At 52.5% G+C, this 20,267-nt stretch overlaps 1 protein-coding gene across 1 annotated transcript in view; it reads left to right on the forward strand.

The window, feature by feature from the left end:
* GAL3ST1 (galactose-3-O-sulfotransferase 1) overlaps positions 1-20,267 on the forward strand; it is a 237,885-nt gene that overhangs the window by 101,899 nt on the left and 115,719 nt on the right. The gene's annotated exons all lie outside the window — the stretch shown is intronic.

The raw sequence follows: 20,267 nt of genomic DNA on the forward strand, positions 1-20,267 counted from the left end.
GAAGGAAGGAAGGATGGGAGGAAGGAAGGAAGGAAGGAAGGAAGGAAGGGAGGAAGGGAGGGAGGGAGGGAGGGAGGAAGGGAGGAAGGGAGGAAGGGAGGGAGGGAGGGAGGGAGGAAGGGAGGAAGGGAGGAAGGGAGGAAGGGAGGAAGGGAGGAAGGGAGGAAGGGAGGAAGGGAGGAAGGGAAAGGAAGGATGGTAGAAAGGAAGAAAAGGTAGGAAGGAAGGAAGGAAGGAAGGAAGGAAGGAAGGAAGGAAGGGGGAAGTAAAGAAAGAGGGAAGGGAGGGAGGAAGGGAGGAAGGAAGGAAGGAAGGATGGGAGGAAGGAAGGAAGGAAGGAAGGAAGGAAGGAAGGAAGGGAGGAAGGGAGGGAGGGAGGGAGGGAGGGAGGGAGGGAGGGAGGGAGGGAGGGAGGAAGGAAGGGAGGAAGGGAGGAAGGGAGGGAGGGAGGGAGGGAGGAAGGGAGGAAGGGAGGAAGGGAGGAAGGGAGGAAGGGAGGAAGGGAGGAAGGGAAAGGAAGGATGGTAGAAAGGAAGAAAAGGTAGGAAGGAAGGAAGGAAGGAAGGAAGGAAGGAAGGAAGGAAGGAAGGAAGGGGGAAGTAAAGAAAGAGGGAAGGGAGGGAGGAAGGGAGGAAGGAAGGAAGGAAGGAAGGAAGGAAGGAAGGAAGGATGGGAGGAAGGAAGGAAGGAAGGAAGGAAGGAAGGAAGGGAGGGAGGGAGGGAGGGAGGGAGGGAGGAAGGAAGGGAGGAAGGGAGGAAGGGAGGGAGGGAGGGAGGAAGGGAGGAAGGGAGGGAGGGAGGGAGGGAGGGAGGGAGGAAGGGAGGAAGGGAGGAAGGGAGGAAGGGAGGAAGGGAGGAAGGGAAAGGAAGGATGGTAGAAAGGAAGAAAAGGTAGGAAGGAAGGAAGGAAGGAAGGAAGGAAGGAAGGAAGGAAGGAAGGGGGAAGTAAAGAAAGAGGGAAGGGAGGGAGGAAGGGAGGAAGGAAGGAAGGAAGGAAGGAAGGAAGGAAGGAAGGAAAGATGGGAGGAAGGAAGGAAGGAAGGAAGGAAGGAAGGAAGGGAGGGAGGGAGAGAGGAAGGAAGGGAGGAAGGGAGGAAGGGAGGGAGGGAGGGAGGAAGGGAGGAAGGGAGGAAGGGAGGAAGGGAGGAAGGGAGGAAGGGAAAGGAAGGATGGTAGAAAGGAAGAAAAGGTAGGAAGGAAGGAAGGAAGGAAGGAAGGAAGGAAGGAAGGAAGGAAGGAAGATTATAACCAGGATGTAGGATGATATCCTGCAAGAAAGGGCGTAGGGTGTATTTTATAAGGGATTGAAATCAAACCGACAAGCCGTCAAATCACCCCAGGTGGATCACTCTCTGAGCTGGAAACTGGTTTTCTGAAACGGGGGCGGGTAGATTCCTCGCCCTGCCAGAGAGCCCGGCACCCACCCACACCCAACCAGCATCCTCTGGAGCACGAAGCTGCACACACAGCAGTCCAACACCTGCAAGTTCCACAGTACGGGAGGCCCAGGGGGAGCACAGAAAATTTGACGGGTAGTTGCGCAGACGCCCACTAAGCTCCACAAGCAAAAACAGTAACAAAAGGTTCAACCAGCCCCGTAAATCCTCCATGATTTCAGTAAACCACTGTGAAACGGAACAACTATCACAAATCAACTTTTCTTTTATCTATCTTCTGATAATTCCATTTGGCATCCTGTTGTAACAAGAAATATGAAGTAAATTTGTTTGCGTCTGCTAAGGGGACAAGGTTGAGGGGTGGGTGGGAAACTGGGGACACAGGTGGGGGGAAGGTCACACTGGTGTATGGTGTTGGAACACTGAATGCCTGAAAAACTGTATTATGTACAACTTTGTAAATCGTGTTTAAATTTTTTTTAAAAATTAAAAAAATTTAAAGGGGGTTGAACTACGAGAAATATGTGCCCACACATTCTCCAGCCTTTCTCCAAACAAGGCTCGACTTACTTTGTTTTTTAAAAGAAATTAAGATGGGGCTGGAAAAATTGTACAGTGGGTAAGGGATAAGGTGCCTTGCATGTGGCTTCCACCCCTGCCACCACTTATGGTCCCCGGAGAACTGCCAAGAGTAACCACAAGTCTCACGATGGAGACGTTACTGGGCCCGCTCAAACAAATCGATGAACAACGGGAGGACAGTGACAGTGAATCCCTAAGCATAGAGCCAGAAGGAATCCCTGAGTATCATCGGGGTGGCCAAAAGATGAAAAAGACGAAATGAAGAGAAAGGTCTCTCAGAAGTACAGTCCACTGTCCACTGTCCTCCCGTTGTTCATCGATTTGCTCGAGCGTGCCCAGTAATGTCTCCATTGTGGGACTTGTTGTTACTGTGTTTGGCATATCGAATACGCCATGGGGAGCTTGCCAGGCTTTGCCGTGCGGGCGAGATACTCTCAGGACAGTGGTCAAGAGAAATGGCTCTGATTCTTTCTCCAGCATCCTGGAAGTTAAACCCAACTGAAAGAGATCATGAATTAAATAGTCTTTCATTCTGTTTTCTACCTGAATCTTGAGCTCTTCCAAGGAGAGCTGGGCACGCACACACCAGGCAGAGCGCAGAGGGAACTGAGAACCACCCCTACCTCCCCATCCCCACTGTGAGGATGGCAAGGGTCAGGTCTGAAAAATACCCAGTCCTCAACCCTGGCCAGAAAGGCAGGATGCAGAGCAGCAGTGAGGGCGAGAACTGGGTCAGACTTCAGGAGACCTTCGAGGTCTGAGGGAGGAGGGGTGGACAGTTTCCCAAGAGGTGGTCCTGAGCTCAGGGAAGCCAGATGTACCTAGGTACGAAGCTCTGGTGGCATTTGAGCACAGCTGGGGGGGGGGGGGGGCGCCTCTGGCTAACCCACAGAAGCCTCTAGATTCTCGGGCTTCCTGGTGCCTCCCATGCAATGACACTGAGGCCATCTTCCTGGCCTGTCACACAGAGGTCCACACCTGTACAAATATCAGGAATTGTCATTTCCAGACAGTCAAGTCAAGCATATTTCCATCCACCCTGGCACCTTGAAGCGTTCAAGAACAGAATCAGAAGGACTGGGGAGTCAGCTCTGTGGGCCGAGACACCATCTGCAACCAGGAGACATCCCAGAGCACAGAACCAGGATATCACCCCCAGCCCCCACCCAGAGCACCACCAGATGTAGTTCCCAAAATAAACCAAAAATTACAGAGCTGGACTGTGCAAACGCACAGACAAGAAACCATTCCCAACGCAGTATTTGTCCCCCACAACCTTAACAGCAAGCAACAGAAAATTTTCTCAGTCGTGCATGTGAGAGGACCTTGAAATGCCAACTGTCTAACCAGAGTTATCTTGAGACTTACAGAGATGAGCTACTTCTGCTCTTCCAATTCAAAGAAAGCAGAACAGAAAGACTAGAGATCAGGTTTTACTTCCATGAAAAGATTCCTTCCTGCTTCCAAGAAATCGTCTATTCTAAGCATTAATTATCTTGACCCCTCTAGGTAAGTAGCGCCTGGTGAAACAGAGAAAGCTCCAGAAAGTGAACTCAAGGGCAGAGGCCAGCGATAGCACAGCGGATAGGGCGCTTGCCTTGCATGCAGTCAACCTAGGCTCAATCCTCAGCATCCCATATGGTCCCCTGAGCAACGCCAGGAGTGATTCCCTGTGTGGGATAACCCCTGAGTATCTTTGGGTATGGGCCAAAAACCAAAAGCATAAACAAAAGGATCTGAAGTCATGAGGATCCAACCAGGACAGGGCAGACTTTGGAGTATAAAGGGTCCAAGACAGAATCTCTCTCTACCAAGTGCTGGGCCTTCAGACAAGAACTCCCAAACTGGTCAAACCCCCAGACTGTTCATTTGGACAACATAAGCCTGAAGCATGACCTCTGTGTGCAATTGTGAAGATGAACAAAGTGAATAATGTGAAACAGCATATGTGGTCCACAACCAACATGGTACATGTCCTTAGCCTTCAAGAAGACAGACTTGGGCTGCAGAGACGGTACAGTGGGTAAAGCCAGGCCTTGCACGCAGCCAACCCTGCTGGGTCCCAAGCACTGTAAGGAGTAATCTCTGAGCATAAAGCCAGGAACAGGCCTGAGCAACACTGGGTGTCCCAAAAGAGGAGGAGGAGGAGGAGGGAAGGAGGAGGAGGAAGAAGTGAGGAAGAAGAGGAGGAGGAGGAGGAGGAGGAGAAAGTAGAGGAGGAAGAACAGGAGGAGGAGGAGGAGACATTTCTGTAAACAGTTCCGGGTGAAATGATTACACTCATTTGTGGAGTATAAAACAAGGTAACATGAGGCTGACACCTAAGAATAGTAGATACACGGAACAGGAAGATTGCTCCATAGCTGGAAGCCTGCCTCATGAGCGGAGGGGAGAAGGCAGCTGGAATAGAGAAGGGATCACTAGGAAAATGATGGCTGGAGGAACCAGTCGGGATGGGAGATGTGTGCTGAAAGTAGATAGTGGACTAAGCATAATAACCTCTCAGTATCTGCATTGCAAACCATAATGCCCAAAAGCTGAGAGAGAGTATGGGGAATACTGTCTGTCATGGAGGCAGGGGGTGGGTGGGAAAGAGGGGGTATACTGGGGATACTGGTGGTGGGGAATGTGCACTGGCGGAGGGATGGGTGTTTGATCATTGTGTGATTTTAACCCAAACATGAAAGCTTGTAACTATCTCACGGTGATTCAATAAAATTTAAAAAATAAATAAAATAAAATAATCGCACATCTGAGTATGGTCGGTGAAATCAAAATGCTCTTAGAGGAGCCGGAGCTATAGTACAGGGAGTGGGGCTTGCCCTGCACTCAGCTGGCTGACCTGGTTTCAATATCCGGCATCCCATATGCTCCTCTGATCATCTCCCACAGTGACTCCTGAGTGCAGTCAGAAGTAACCCCGTGAGCATGCTGGGTGTGACCCCAAAAAGAAAATAAATAAAATTTTTGAAAAACACCTCTTTTCTACAGGACCTCTTTTTGTTCAGTGATCAACCTTAAGAACCATCTTTCCTATGTGGTCAGCACCGACACAGCCGTATGAGCCCTTGGGTACCAACACACGAGAAACACATTCGCTTCCTCTGCTACCAGGGATGAAAAACAATGAAGCAGAAACTGTAACTGAAAGCCAGGGAAGTTCCCAGATTCTCAAGTGCATAAAAGACTTGACCAGCCTCTACGGGGAAAAACAGAGACAACCTGATAAGTGCGGGAGAAATAGCTCATGGGCTGGGGCGCAGGTTTTGAATTCAGGAGGCCCAGCCAGGAGCAACCCCAGAACACAGAGGCAGGAAGAGCCCCTGAGCACCAAGACATGACCCTCAAAATGTCTTACCTTGAGGGGGGCAGGCTGTGCATAACTATTTGGGTGCCTGGGGACCACATCAGCGCTTACTCTGGCTCTCAGCTCCAAAATCACTCCTGGCCGTGCTCCAGAGGGAATAAAAGCCATGCCAGGGAGCTAACAGCCGGGAGGCAGGTGTCCTGAACCCCTAGACCATCTCTCCAGCCCTGGGGAGTGAGCTGAAAGGAAGCCGCGTGCGAGTGCGAGGGTACGCTGAGCAGAGAGTTTCAGCAAAAAGCAATTTGCCCTAACAATAGAACAGTTCTCTACTCAGAGATGCCTCCCAGGGGACCCTTAGGGGGAATGTCTGATCTCTGGGCCCTGTTGCCAGAAGCTCAGTGTGTGTGTTGGGGGGGGGGGGGGGGGGCGGGGTGCGTTCTGTGTCTCCACCGGCCCTTCCAGGTATTGGGGTGCTCTCTCACGCTTGAGAACCTACGCCAGGCACAGCACGCGGAAGCAAGGACCAGTTAGAAAGGAGAAGCCTGCGGCATCAACTCCTCTTTCAATCGCGGGAAGACAGCCTGAGTTCTCTCGGCGAAGCCCAGCAGCTTCTGGAACAAGGACAGGCACCCCCACACTGCCTGTCAGTGTCTGTGCACCAGGTGCCCAGCCCTAGAGCAACCAACAGGCCACCGGGAGAGAAGGGAGGCCAACGGGGGAGCTAGGGAGGGCGCAGCCCTTCCCAGGAGGGGGGTCTCCAGGACTCAGCGAGGTCCCACAACGACGGAGGCTACTGACCCCGAGAGCCGATCCCCCAAGTTTCCCCCAGGACCCGCACCAGACCCCGCTGCTCAGACCACTCCCTCCCCAGTCGCTCCCTCAACCCGGGTCGGTCCTGGCCACAGGAGGGCTCGGCTGCCAAGGGTCAGGGCGGCCTGCGGGGTTGGCCGGAGGGCAGCATCTCGCCAGCATCCCTGCTCTCCAAGCCCGCTGGCCGGCTCCGGGCGTCCTTCCTGCAGCCCGCCGGGACGCCCGCGGTGGGCGCTGCCGGCCCCTTCCCCGCCCCGCAGCCGCCCGGGCCCTGCCTACCGGTAGTAGGAGAGCAAGCCGTTGCTGAGCACGAACCAGCGGCGCTGGTAGCCCTTCAGGTAGTTGGTCCACTTGAGCAGCCAGCCCCTGAAGCTGTCCAGCGGCAGCGGGAACGCCGGGCCGGCGCCGGGCACGCCGCTGCCCGCGGCCGGCCCCTCCGGAGGCGCCCGGGGCGCCGATCGCGGGGGCCTGCCCTCGGGCCGCGCCCAGGGCACGAGGCCCCCGGCCGCCTCCGGCGCCGACGGCGGCTCGACGGCCGCGCCCAGGGCCAGCGGCGGCGCCGCGCCGGGGGCGGCCGCGGCGGGCGGCTCGGACGGCGCGGCGGGCTCGGCCGGCGGCCGCGGCGGGGGCTTGGGCTCGGGGCCCGGGCCGGGCGCCGACGCGCTCATGCTCGGCGCCGCCGTGTGGCACGACAGGCAGGGGACCACGGTGAAGAGCGACGCGAGCCCGCGGGAGCGGCCGCCGGCGCCGCCGCCTCGGCACAGCGCGGCCGCTTTCCCCATCGAGCCGGCCGACCCGAGCGCGGCCCGGTGCGCGGGGGAGGGGGCCGGGGCGGGGCCGGGGGCGGCGCGCGCGCGGCCGAGCGGGCGGCGCGGGGCGGGGCGCGCGCGGCGGGGACCCGGGAGGGGGGACACCTGTCGGGCGCGGGGCGGGCGGGCGCGCGCGCGCGGCGGCGCCGTCCGGGCGCGCGCCCCCAAGCGGGGCCAGGCTCGGGGGAGCAGTGCTGCGGGCGGGCTCGGCGCCCGGCCCTGCCCCCGCCCCCACCCCGGGCGCCGCGCAGACACCCCTCCCGTCCCCGCCGTCGCGCCGGGTGGGCGCGCCCGGGATGCGGGGTCTGGAGCGCGGCCGGCCGCAGGTGCGGCGCGCGCGGAAAGCGAAACAGTCGCCCGAGTTACCCGGGCGCTGCCACGCGGGGCTGGGGGTGAGGTGCGGGTGCCCCCACCACGGCCCCCAGACAGTCTTTAAAACCTGCCCGTGCGTTCTTCTCCAGCCCCCAGACTCCGTGCTCCTCCTGCTTCTGAGGCAGCAGCTCTGGTTCGTGCCCCCGCGCTTTCCTGCAGGTGGCCGTGAGGTTCGGGTTCTCCAAGGACGTCTTGCAGCTGGTGAGGTCCAGCCGTGAACACCTCTACGGGGCCCGGAGCGATGGTATCAACGGGCTGGGCGCTTGCTGTGCACGTGGCCGACCTAGGCTCCATCCCCGGCACCTCCTGGGGTTTCCCTGGAGTGGTTCCTGAGTGCAGAACCAGGAGTAGGCTCTGAGCATCGCTAGCCAGCTACCCCCCCCCCAAAAAGAGCACCTCTAAAAGTGGTCTTCTGGTGGTCTGTAAAACTTTTATATCGTCTGTAGTGTTTGCCATGTCCGTGGGTTTTCCCAAATGAGAGGGAGAACTACTCTCAGTAAGAATCTCTCCTAGGGTTTCCAACTTACAGCAGTCACACTTGCCTTGCAGTGGGCCACCCGGCTTCAATCCCCTGCATCCCATATGGTGCCCCCCACACACACACCGGCCACCTCAAAGAGTGATTCCTGCCTGAGTGCAGAGCCAGGAGCCACCCCTAAGCATCACCAGGTGTGGCCCCAAAACCAATAAGTAATAAAAACTGGAAATGAAGTAAGCTTGAATCTTGCCTTTGCTGTGCAAATTGATTCTCAAGGCAAATAGTTTGTAAGGAATAAAACCTTTACAGAGGAATTAACAAGTGCAGAAGGATGCAATGAGAAGAAAGCATCTGTTTAGCAAGTCCTGTGAAATAATGGATCCGAGCAATAATCATCCGTAGCTTCCAAGTGATGGATGAAGTTGGTAAGCCAGTTCTAAAGGATGGACGGGCTGGAGAGACGGTACAAGGGTTAAGGCACTTGCCTGGCATGTGGCTGACCCCAGATCAGTCTCCAACATCACATATGTTTCCCCGGAGCTCTTCCAGGAGTGATCTCAGGAATAATCCCTGAGCTCACCAGGTGTTGCCCCTATGAAAATATTTTAAAATAAAGGATGGATTGCGCTGAGCACTGATGGATCTTCAGACCATAGGACAGGGAGATTGTCCAAAGGGGTGCATGCATGCTGTTCATGTGGGAGCCCTCGGTTTAAGACCTGACACTGCATGACACCCCCCACCCCCAGCGCTGTGAGTGTAGCCCCCAAAGACAATGTGATGAGAGGGCATCACGTGCATGTGAGACACTAGAAAACTGATATTATCGCCTAAAGGTAAAAGGTAAAGGTAAAGGCCCTCCCGTTGATCGTCGATTTGCTCGAGCGGGCCCAGTAACGTCTCCATTGGAGACTTTGTTGTTACTGTGTCTGGCATATCGAATACTCTCGGTAGCTTGCCGGACTCTCGGAGAGGGGCGGAGGAATCGAACTCGGGTCGGCCATGTTGGCCGCTTGGAAGGCGAACGCCCTATCCGCTGTGCTATTGCTCCAGCCCATAAAGTTTAATTCTCCATAAGCCCACCCCACCCCCCAAAAAAGATCAACTAAGCCTGAATCTAATCAGACTTTTAGCTTCACCAGTACAGAAGAAATGCAGGGGACAGGGGAACCTGCTAAATGACTCAATAAAACAACCAATCAAATCCATAAGGTAGGAAAGGAGGGGTTGCGAAGATAGAACAAAGGGCTGAAACAAGTTCAGCATGTGGGAAGCCTGGGTTCTATCCCCAGCACCACATGCTCGCCCAAGCACTGATCAGGGAGTAGCCCCCAAGCACTGCCAAAGGTTACCCCAGAACAAAAAGAAATAAGAAAATAAGCAACTGAAAATAAGCTTTTTTGTAAATTAGTGGTATGTGGGAGGAAAAGATGGGAATAGGAAAATGTTACTTTTTTTTTTTCACTTTCAGGTGCTGAATTCCAGGGTTTCATACGTGTGAGGTATGAGGAAATGTTATAAAGAAAACATTTGAGAATCAGGGCCAGAGAGGTAGTAGAGCCTAAAGCATGTGCCTTGCTGATGACAAGCCCTGGTTCCATCCCTGGCAGCTGTATGGTCGCCTGAGCTCTGTTGGGTGGCAGCTCTGGAGGCCCCGGGCATGGCCTGCGTAAATACCAGGGAGGACGATTCAGCCCAGGGAACACCTTTTCTCAGCCCTATGTTGAACTTTAATACCGAATGTCACCTGCCCACTTCGCAGAGTCTGGCAAACTCCCCATGGCGTACCCAATATGCCAAATACCAGTAACAATGATGGGTCTCATTCTCCTAACCCTGAAAGAGCCTAGAATGTGGCACTTTTTAGAATCTCAAGGCTAGGACGAAGGAGACATTACTGGTACCTACTCGAGGCAATCGACGAACAACAGGATGATCATGATGTTGAACTTTGAGACTTGCTGGAAGTAGTGGACCCTGGTCCCCTGAGTATCACTTGTAAGATTCCCCCAAGCCCTGTAGAAAGAATCATATTCAGGAAGGTGAGAGCTTTGTTTGACCCTGATTCAAACTAGTCAACTGTACAATAAAGATTTTAGGTATAATTAGACAGTACTGAATACAGATCTGTTTCAGGAAGTACTCAAAATTATTAATTTTGCTATAGGTATTGTAAGAGTACTGTGATCATTTTGAATGCTTTACCTGCAGAGTCTGATATATGTGAGATTATGTTTTGGTTTAACTTTAAAATAGTTCCATTATTTTGGGGGAGGGGATAAGAAAAATAATCCATTATTTTATGTTAATAAAATAAAACTTGAATTAAAATGATGTGCTCAGAGTGGAGAGACAGTACAATGGGTAAGGTACTTATCTAACATGTGGCCAATCAAGTTTTAATTCCCAGCACCACATATAGTCCCCCAAGCACTGCCAGAATTCCTGAGTACAGAGCCAAGAAGAAAATTTTAAAAATAATAATTACATTAAATAACATGCTCAATAAACTACGCACATACTTTGCATGTGAGAGGCCCAGGTTAAATCCCTGGAACCTAATGTCTGTTCCCTCAAGCAGTGCCAGGAGCAACTTCCAAGCTTCAAATAAGAAGTAGCTCCTGAGTATTGCCAGGTGTGACTCCCACTGGGCCCGCTCGAGAAAATTGATGAACAACGGGAGGACAGTGACAGGACAGTGACAGTGAAATAAAAATTAATGGGCCAGAGTGACAGCATAAAGGACTGAGCACATGCTTTGCATGTGAGACTGGGGCTCAATCCCCACAACACATGGTCCTCCACATACAGCCAGGAGCAGCACCAGAGCACTTAATCAGGAGTAACCCCCAAGTCCACAGGATGTGGCCCAAAGGCAAACCAAAAAAGGAAATCCAGGTGGATTGTTTTATAAACTACAGACAGATAGAAAAGCTTATGTTTCATCAGAGAGAGAGAGGGAAAGAGAGAGAGAGAGAGGGAGAAAGGGAGAGAGATAGAGAGGGAGAGGGAGAGAGAGAGAAAGGGAGAGAGAGAAAGAGGGAGAGGGAGAGAGAAAGGGAGAGGGAGAGAAAGAGAGGGAGAGGGAGAGAGGAACAACACACATTGGAAAGAAGGGTCGATTCCAATCTCAGTGGTCTCAATGGGCCACTTTCTGGCTCGTGCTAGCTAGGAAGCACCTGACACGGTGCTTGGCTTCCTTTGCTTGTACTGGTCACGTCTGTCTTACTCTGGCCTCTTTGCTAAATAAGAACTCACTAGCAGCTCTGGGTAGAGCCAAATCACAAATTCAATCAGGAAGGGCTCTGTTCTGTGCTGCCAACATCCACACTACAAGCTTTACCTCATTGGAGCTATCTAAATCAGTACCAAGCTCTTCTCTGCCTGGGGGATAAAGTAAGGCCACTTTGCACGCATCGAGGGATAGGGCGGTGGATATGAGCGGCTCTCTCCCTTCAGCCTGGGCTAATGGTGTGTTGATTATAGAGAGACAAAGTGCGAAAGAGACTTGAAAAATATGTGGAGGTCATGCAAATAGGAGAAGACAGAGCGGGGCAGAGAGATGGCACAGCAGGAACGGCGCTTGGCCTCCATACAGCTGCCCGGGTTCGATTCCCAGCACCTCATCTGGTCCCTCAAGCACTGCTGGGAGTGATCCCTGAGTCCAGAGCACCACCAGGTACGGCCCTCAAACAAACACAACAGACAGCCACGGACTCTCTGACCAGTTTAAGGAAGAACACCCCAGCCCCAGTGCTGACTTCTGTTTCCTCCCTCTTACCCTCTGCCTTAACCTCTTCGCTGCACCCGAAGCCTCTCCCGTTCTTTGAAGCCAGCTGACTCCAGCTAAGTGAGTATTCTTGGCTATCGATTACCAGTCCAGCCATCAACCGCTCCCCGCCTCTTTCTCTCTTCCTAGTACTTGCTGAAATCTCTCATTATCATTATTAGCGTCATCATTATAATTATTGGAGCGATAGCATTTGCCTTGCGCACGGCTGACCCAGCTGAGCCAGGTTCGATTCCTCCGTCCCTCTCAGAGAGCCCAGCAAGCTATCAAGAGTATCTCACCTGCACAGCAAAGCCTGACAAGCTGCCCGTGACGTATTCGATATGTCAAACACAGTAACAACAAGTCTCACAATGGAGACGTTACTGGGCCCGCTCGAGCAAATCGATGAACAGATGAACAACGGGAGAACAGTGCTACAGTGCTATTATTATTATTATTATTATTATTAAGCTTTTGTTTGGGGCCATGCCCAGTGATGCTCAGGGGTTATTCCTGGATCTGCACTCGGGAATTGCTCCTGGAGGTACTCAGGAGATGATATGTGATGCCGGAGATTGAGCCTGGGTTAGCCCCATGTAAGACAAACCCCCTACCTGCTGTGCTGTCACTCTGGTCCCATGGTCAGTCCTTATTTAAAATCAAGAGGTGCAGAGTTAGATAAACAGTGGGGAAGTTGTGTGCCTTGCATGTGGCTGACCCAAGTTCAATCCCCTGACACCTCGTGTGCCCCCCCACCCCAAGCCTCACCAGGAGTGATCTCTGAGCTTAGAGTGAGGAGTAAGTCCTGGGCACTGCCCGGGATATGCCATGTTCCTGAAGAGCATTTGCTCATTTTGTTCTCAGAACAGTCTCTGCAGTGGGGACTTGGCTCATCCTGGTTGAAGCATTGTAGCACTATAGCACTGTCCTCCTGTTGTTTACTGATTTGCTCGAGCGGGCACCAGTAACGTCTCACAACAAATTGTGAGACTTGTTGTTACTGTTTTTGCTGTATCGAATACGCCACGGGTCATTTGCCAGGCTTTGCCGTAAGGGCAAGATACTCCCGGTAGCTTGCCGGGCTCTCCAAAAGGGATGGAGGAATTGAACCTGGGTCGGCCGTGTGCAAGGCAAATGCCCTATCCGCTGTACTATCACTGCAGCTTCCTGGTTGGAGAGGAAGTGGAAATGAGTTGAATCAACTCCCCCCTAAAAGGCAGAACTGAAAGCCCAAATCTGACTTGTGGGCAGCATCATCAATCACTCAGGATAAATTGCCTCTCCTGCAGTGCAAGAGAGAGAGAGAGAGAGAGAGAGAGAGAGAGAGAGAGAGAGAGAGAGAGAGAGAAAGAGAGAGATTGAACAAAGGCCTAGGTGTTGAGGCTGGAGTGATAGCCCAGTGGGTAGGGCGTTTGCCTTGCACGTGGCCAACCTGGGTTCGATTCCCAGCATCCCATATGGTCCCTTGAGCAGGAGTAACTCCTGAGTGCAGAGCCAGGAGTGACCCCTGAGCATTGCCCGGTACGACCCAAAAAGCAAAAAAAAAAAAAAAAAAAAGGCCAAGGCGTTGGCCTTATCTATAATGGACCGCAGTTGGATTCCCCAGCACCACATGTGTCTCTCCACGATCACCACTAGAGGTCACTTGTACCCCCTGAGCATGGCTGCAGTGTGGTTCCAATCCCCTCCCACCCCATACTCAAATGTATATTTTTTTCCTGTAGAGGCCCAATGATAGCACAGCTGTAGGGTGTTTGCCTTGCACGCGACCAACTTGGCTGACCTGAGTTCGATTCCTCCGTCCCTCTTGGAGAGCCTGGCAAGCTACCGAGAGTATCTTGCCCCCATGGCAAAGCCTGGCAAGCTCCCCGTGACATATTCGATATGCCAAACACAGTAACAACAAGTTTCAAAATGGAGACGTTACTTGAGCAAACCGATGAACAACGGGAGGACAGTGCTACAGAGCCCCAATGAGGCACCAGTCGCCACTCGCCTAGGTTTTCATCTGATTCAAAATCCCCCTTCCCCAGTTTTTGCTCCCAAATTTGGTGCATGAGGGATTTTGAGTCTGGTTTGTTCATGAATGATTCCCAGCATCTAAAAGGTGCTGCCCTCCTCGCGGCAGTGGCATGGTGGCCTGCATCTTTTAGAGACTAATGAACAGCCAGGTATGAGACTGCATTGATGACGCACGAGGGGCCTCGTAGGATGGGGGGTGGAATCGGCCCTGCTCCCTGCCATGACAGTGCTCCGAGTTGCCACCCTCAAACGCCTCCTCCGGCTTCTGAACGACCATGATCCCAGAGGCACACATACCAATCTCGGAACCTGGGGACTTCTGGCAGTAATCCCTCTAGGTTTATTACTAAAATATCAGAAATCCAAATTCGCATGGCCGCTATTGTGGCCACACGACATCATATGCGCTTCATAATCAGCAATAGAAAATGAATTATCTAATGATGTCTTTTTGGCAGGTCTGAATGTTGGGGAAAATTCCAAATAATAAGGTAAAGGTAAAGGTAAAGGCCCTCCCGTTGATCATCGATTTGCTCGAGCGGGCCCAGTAACGTCTCCATTGGAGACTTTGTTGTTACTGTGTCTGGCATATCGAATACTCTCGGTAGCTTGCCGGGCTCTCCGAGAGGGGCGGAGGAATCGAACTCGGGTCGGCCATGTTGGCCGCTTGTAAGGCGAACGCCCTACCCGCTGTGCTATCGCTCCAGCCCAATGTTGGGTTTTTGTCATAATATTGAATGTGATCAACAGAGAGAGAGAGAGAGAGTGTAAAGTGGAATCTGCCACACAGGGTGGGGGGTGGGTAGGAGGGGGGTATACTGGGGTTCTTGGTGGTGGAAAATGTGCACTGGTGAAGGGACAGGTGTTTGATCATTGTATGACCAACTGAGACTTGAACTGAAAGGCTTTGTGACTGTTCTCACGCTGATTCAATAAATTAATTAAATTAAAAAAAATAAAAGGTGCTGCCTGACCCCTGTGAGTAGCTCAAGAAATGAGCACAGCAGAGAGAGGAAGGTGAGGGTGGGGGAACCCAGAGAGAAGCAAGAAAGAAGGGCAACGCGGCTGGTGGGGCTCGACCCACTTGACCGTGAAGCGGAACACGTTGGAGTGGCAGTGACATGGTGACAGAGCCTGTGGGAAAGCTCCCCATGAGCAGATGACAGAAGGAAGCGGATGCAAGACTGTCTTGTCATGGACCACAGACCACTAACGCGCCACTCACCCCAGACGCTGGCCCTGAGTGAGGCTGGTCTGCTCTCACCCACATGCAGCAGGGATGTCACAAAGCTCTTTGTCGCATCTCAGGATCTGAGAACCATGAGTCCAGAGACCCCCCCCCCCCACACCACATACACATACTCACATCCCCCACCTGCTCCACTGCAGCTCCCCCCAAAGTTTCCCCTTTTCACCACGTAGCGGTTGCCCCTGCATCATCCTTGCACCCTCTCTTGAGGTAATACTGCCACAATATTTTGCAGCTTTAGCTAAACTCTCACCCCACATTTCTGCCCCCTCCCGCCCCCAAATAATCCCAACATGATTAATAAAACCACTACGCCTTGAAATGCAGTGCTGGGAAAGCACAGGGGCCTTACAGCTCCTGGCTCTGCTCCCACAACTCTGCAGAGTCTAAGAATCAGCAGCTGGACCAAACTCTGACTTGAAATTGGGAGTCACTCTTGCGGGGCGGGAGGTGGCGGGGAGTGAGGGGGTACAGAGGATTCCAGAAGGGGTTGCGAGAGCCTGAGAGCCTAAGAGCGCTGGCGTCTGCTGCCCTCTGGTGGTCATCGCAGGAACTGTCCTGGCCCGGCAGCCTGAGTTCCAGGCAGCCCCACTGGAAACTTTTGGCCTGCCGACCTCACTCTTCAAACTGCTTCCCCAACACTTTTCTCATAACGCCTCCTATGAGCCCAGGAGGTGAGGAAATCCAGGGTTCCCTTTTCCATCTGCTCATCAACAGATCAGCACCAGGAGCCCAGTCCCAAATCCACCACTAATTTCTTATCCACCTTGGGAAGTCCATTTCCCAACCTCTGCCCCAGTAAGAAAGGAGAGGTGGCCTGCACACGGCTTTCCTGCCCCCCAGAACTCTGAGTGGGGAGCCGCCTTCTGCAAGGTCAGAGCTAATCAGGCCAGAGGAACTCACAGTTGGCAGTTCACCCCATCTCCCAAAATGATCAGAAAAAGTCAGATTTGGGCCAGGTAGATAAGTATGAGGGTACAGCATTTGTCTTATAGGCACTGAGCCCAGTTTGATTCCCCAGCACCATGTATAGTTTCCTGAGCATCTCCAGGAATGATCCTTGAGTGCAGAGCCGGAGTAAGTCCTGAATACAATCAGGTATGGCCCAAACACTGCCCCCACAGAAGGAAAGACAAGAGAGAGAGAGAAAGAAAGAAAGAAAGAAAGAAAGAAAGAAAGAAAGAAAGAAAGAAAGAAAGAAAGAGAGAGAAAGAAAGAAAGAAAGAAAGAAAGAGAAAGAAAGAGAAAAAAGAAAGAAAAAGAAGAAAGAAGAAGAAAAGAAAAAAGTGAAAGACATGGCAAGCAAGGAAACTGATCCAGTGGATCAATGTTTGGGCCTGGCCATAAAATGCTGCTTGGATTCAGCAGAGCTTGAGGCCACCAGGGTCACTCCCAGTAGTGCTAGTACAAGAGTGGGTACCCATATGGTATCACTGTATCACTTCCATTCCATTGGTCATAGATTTACTCAAGCGGGCGCCAGTAATGTCTCCATCCTAGCCCTGAGATTTTATTTATTTATTTATTTATTTTGGGTCACACCCGGCAATGCACAGGGGTTACTCCTGGCTCTGCACTCAGGAGTTACTCCTGGTGGTACTCAGGGGACCATATGGGATGCTGGGAATCAAACCCGGGTCTGCCGGGTGCAAGGCAAACGCCCTACCTGCTGTGCTATCGCTCCAGCCCCGAGCCCTGAGATTTTAGCAGTCTCTCCTTACTCGTCTTTCTCAACGCTGCCATATTGGAGGTTCTTTCAGGGTCAGGGGAATAAGACCCATTATTGTTACTGTTTTTGGCATATCAAATATGCCACGGGTAGCTTGCCAGGCTCTATCATGAGGGCAGGATACTCTCGGTAGCTTGCCTGGGGGCTCTTCGACGTGTGTGTGTGTGTGTGTGTATGTGTGTGTGTGTGTGTGTGTATTTCCCTCTATGATTTGTTGCCAACTGTCTGGATCCCATCAAATATGGTATGATAATTATGGAAAATGGGTAGGGAGTGTCTTATGATGTGTCCAGGAATATGTTCACTCATTTATGAGGCTCGACCTGAGCATGTGGAAAGCGGCCTGGAGCGTGGAGGTGGTTGGGTAGTGGAGGTAGGCTGCCGAGGCTGGGTCCCTTGGGGCGGGGAGGGCTCTCACCCGCCCCCCTCAGGGGCGCCCCGAGTGAAAACGGCCTGGTGCAAAGTCCCATATGGCAACAGGAATTAACCCTGAGCCTCACTCCTGTATTCCACTCCTTCGAATGATCCCTCTGGCCCCTTTCCAACACTCCTAAGTCATGCCATACATTTGGTAGGAGAGGATTGAGATGTATTTTCAACAGAAATTAAAGATATGGCCAACCCCCCCCCCCCCTTGATCCCTTTTATTTTATTTTTGGCTTTTGGGTCACACCCATCGATGCTCAGGGGTTACTCCTGGCTCTGCACTCAGGAATTACTCCTGGCGGGTGTTGGGGAACCATATGGGATGCCGGGGATCGAACCTGGGTCGGCCATGTGAAAGGTAAATGCCCTACCTGCTGTACTATACTCCGGCCCCGGGCACAGAGTTTTAGACAAAAGAATGTTCCACCATGCTGTCCCACAGACCAAACTGAGATCATCTTTTCACAATTAATGGGCAGTGGGGGGCATGCCTGTGCCCCCTTCTTCCGTTTCTTGGGTGAGCATCTCCTTTGTCCACATCACCCTCACCCACCCAGACACTGCCTCACAGCTGGACCAATCCAGACAGGTGGAAGTTCCTCCTGGGTCTAGCTCTCTGTTACACTGCCGATATCCAGTAAGCGAGATCACATTCCCGAAGTTATGGCGAGGCTCCTGCAACTCTGGGAAATCATGTTCCAGAAGGCCCTCTGGCTCCAGCCTAGAGTGCTCAAGATGCCTTATCTCAGGGTGGTTAGGAGACAATTTTCGCATGAGTTGGGGCTAAGGGTGGACTCTGCCACATACTCGCTACACGACCACGGGCAGGACCTTTCTTCTCTGCATCTCCCAGTGCTCATCGGTAAAGCCCGGCTAATAAAATGACCTACTTTATTGTTGGGAGGATCCCATGAGGTGTTTGGAAATAGCTGAGTGCCCAATAAATGCTGGTATACTCATGGCTTTCACAGGCTTTGGGGTAAGATTTCAAACCAGCTGAGTCTCATGAATGTGTGTGTGTGTGTGTGTGTGTGTGTGTGTGTGTGTGTGTTTCCACTGGTCTAAGTAGCTCTAAACTCCTCCTTAGCTTCAAGATTTTCTCAAATATTTCCACATTCAACACATTTCTATTCTTTTCTCACTCATATTTCCCCTTTAATCTCCTAGTTCATGCCCAACAATTAAGAGACCTCCCCGAAATTTCTCACTTCCTGTCCTCTACTTACATGTAGCATGCTCTCATCTCTGCTAAGGAGGAACAGAGGACAAGGGATTGGGCCACACCCAGTGCGTTCAGGACTTTCTCCTGGCTCTGTGCTCAGGGATCTGATGGAGCTCCGGAGACCAACCAAGATGCCAAGGATAGAACCAGGGTCAATTGCATGTGAGGAAAGTGCCTTACCCACCATTTTCTCTCTCCAGCCCCTGGAAGCTTTTGTTTTCTAATGCAAAAACATGGAAATATTAAGCCCACACACTCAGGGGTGAGTTTGTGGCTTAGAAAGTGATTCATGGGGCCGATGATCCAACACCCTCACCCACTCCACTCTCGGGGGCCCAGATGATCAGACCCCACACTCAGAAGCCTGCTTTCAGTTCTCAATCATTAACTTGCTGTATGACCTTGGGCAAGTCAGGCTCCTCTCTGGACCAGTTTCCTCGTCTATAAAGCAAGGGTACTTGGCCAACTTAAAAAAAATACTAGTCGGCGGCTAGAGAGATAGTACAGCAGGTAGGGCACTTGCCTTGCACATGGCTAATCCATGACACCCCACATGGTCCCCCAAGAGTGATCCCTGAGTGCAGAGACAGGAGTAAGTCCTGAGCATCACTGGGTGTGGCTCAAAGGAAAAACAAACAAACAAAAACAGTGGGATGAGATAACTAATATAGAGGATAAAGCAATTTTCTTGTACTTGGCTGATCTGGATTTAATTCCTGATCATTATGACCTGGCACTGCTGACGGTCTCGCGAGCACTGCCAGGAGTGATCCCTGAGCACAGAGCCTAGAGGAAAACCTGAGCACTGCCAGATGTGGTCCCCAAATTAAGTGTGTGTTTAGCCATTAATTTAAAACAAAAACGTTGAGGGATAGAGCCATAGTCCAGGGGTTAAGGTATTTGCTTTGCAGGCATCTGACCCCAGTTTGATCCCCAGCACCTAAAGGTCTTCAGACCACAGAGCTGGGTGTGGCCCAAGAACAAAAAGGAGCCACAGAGTGGCCTCCCTGTTTACTGGCGCTGTGGTTGCAGAGGCGAGCACGTCAGCATCCTGGCCAGCAGGACCGGCCTTCTCAGCCAGGTCTGGTCAAGTCAGCAAATAAGAAATGGCAGCAGTATGAACCTGAGGGTTTCCAGAAGTGGCTTTTTCTACTGAGTCTCAAAGCAGGGGAGCATCCTAAAGGTGGCCTCAATTGCACTGTGGGTAGCCTTGATCCCTACTCTCACAGATTGGACACTCTCGTGTGGACTGGACGCTATCGTGGGGATGGACACTTGTCAGGACTGTACATTTTTGTGGGAACTAGACACTCCTTGGGACCCGATAATCTCAAAGGGACTGGACACTCATCCGGACTGGACATTCATGGGGAGTGGATGGTTTCACTGGGAAGTGTCAGAAATACCCAAAGAGACCCCATGCAAGGGGAAGGGATGCACTCCGGGTCACCCGGGTTCAGAGGGGAGAGGAACCTCATGTGGCTTCGGCAAGGTGGACTCAGGAACTGCAGGAGGTGGAAGGGATCTGGGAAACTTGGGGTGAGGGAGAGCTGAGGAGTAATTCTAGATGTGGGCTGAGCTCCTCTCAAGGTGTGGGGCGGGGACAGTCAGGTCCCACTCAGAATAGCAGGCACGTCGGGGAAGGACCCGCACAAGGTCATAAGCCAACAGGTGCAATTATGATGCCAGCCATTGGGAGACGAGCCAAGAATGTCACCGCCTTGTGGCACTCCTCCAAGCAGACTCTCTCATGAGTCTCCCACTCTTGCAGAGAAGGGAGACTCTGAGTTTTCGGGGTCACCTGACTGAGGGGGTGGCAGGAAGAACTCCTCACCCAGGTCTGACTCAGCACCCCCACCCCAGCCGGCTTCCTCACAGCTGGAATTGTCAAGCCCTTCCTCTAAGACAGCACTTCGCCAGCACAGCCCACCTGCCACTTTGCCCAGACACAGGGATCCCCAAGGGCCATCTGGGCCTTGCAGGGCTAGCTGCCAGACTCTAAGGTTCTCTTGCACCCAGAGGGCTCGGGCAGGCAAGGGACATTTCAGCTGCTGAAAGGGGCTGGGGACACAAATGACTTCCACACAATAAT

The sequence above is a fragment of the Sorex fumeus genome, unplaced genomic scaffold (assembly GCF_029834395.1).
Source record: "Sorex fumeus unplaced genomic scaffold, SorFum_2.1 ptg000032l, whole genome shotgun sequence".
NCBI lineage: Eukaryota > Metazoa > Chordata > Mammalia > Eulipotyphla > Soricidae > Sorex > Sorex fumeus.